Source organism: Barbatula barbatula (assembly GCF_947034865.1).
Source record: "Barbatula barbatula genome assembly, chromosome: 7".
Taxonomy (NCBI): domain Eukaryota; kingdom Metazoa; phylum Chordata; class Actinopteri; order Cypriniformes; family Nemacheilidae; genus Barbatula; species Barbatula barbatula.
The window spans coordinates 21,473,567-21,474,970 of NC_136770.1; positions in this window are offsets into that span (position 1 = coordinate 21,473,567).

Sequence of the window (1,404 nt, forward strand, 5' to 3'; positions counted from 1 at the left end):
ATCGTTTTTCAAGTTAAAAGTTAGTTAATGCCAATACAGTTATTCGTATTATATCATTGTGCATTCACTTTAGATAATTTTTCGATTAACATGAACTAAGTTTAATAAATGAAGTTTTTATTGTGCTGTCATATTTTTAATATGTATAGTTGCGATAGTTATCTTTATTTGTAGTCATTATAACTTGATCAAAACAAACCAACTGCAATTGAATTGCTATTACTTGGAATGCGCAATAAGTTCAAATGCATTAAATTATGAACAAAATGTAATTTTTTTTAATTGAACAATTGCTAAGAGTTATTATTATTACTATTACTGTTGTTGATAAATAATAATAATTATAATAATAATTAGTTGTTGTTGTTGTTGTTAAATAATCCCAATATTTTAATTAGATTCGATTAAATAGTTGTTCATAGTTATATATACATATTTATTTACACTTATTAAAAAACTAGCTTTGTATACTCTGCTTGGCTTTAATGGACTAGTTTTGAATGGACTAATGTTTCCTCATCTGTAATTCGCTTTGGATAAAAGCATCTGCTAAATGACTAAATGTAAATGTAAATGTAAAACATTATTGAAATATCTGTATAGGAGTTACCATATTGTGCAACCCTTATAAAAACTTATCTTAAATCCTTTAGCCACACAAAAAAAATTCCAGCATTAACATAGGATTTAAATATAAATCCATCATTTTAATTATGTGCTTATAAATAAATTCTTTGATTCTAATTATGATTTGTTGATGTTTTAGTTAAACAAAATAAAGGGCAATAAGGGTGTAAATTTTCATCTTCTTGATTGTCATTTAAAAAGGGACAAAAAAGTCTCCCTGGAAAATCATGCCCTTTCATTTAACGTGTTTATGTTTCTAATAAAGGGAAATAATTATTCACAACAGAGATCTAAACATCTGAGTATTGACCTATGAGTCAGCGTACTTTTAAGGTAATTACCACCCTGCCACTAACTCTAGAGGGAATCTCTGACCTTTCACAGTCTCCTGTGAGTGTTAAGACGGAGACAAATACAGCGCTGAGACGACTCCAGGGTTCTCATTGAGATACACAGACAAAGGTCAATACTGCTAGGAACGCTTTTTCTCAGAAGACTGTGTCCAAGGGAGTTATTAGGATGTCCGCTGAGAGAAGAAATAAATTCACGGTAAACGTTAAGAGACTTTCTCTAAAATGTTAAAAGGTCTTTTGGCGTCGAGAGAGATTTTGTTTTGAAATGTTGGTCTGCTTTTAGATTACACAACGAATGATGTAAATGTTGTTCAATTTTGATAAAGTTTAAATATACAGAATACACAGATCTGCTCCAGCACGATTTTCAGAATGACACTGGTGTAAAAAGTGTGAAAGAAAACATGGACACTTTAAATGTTTT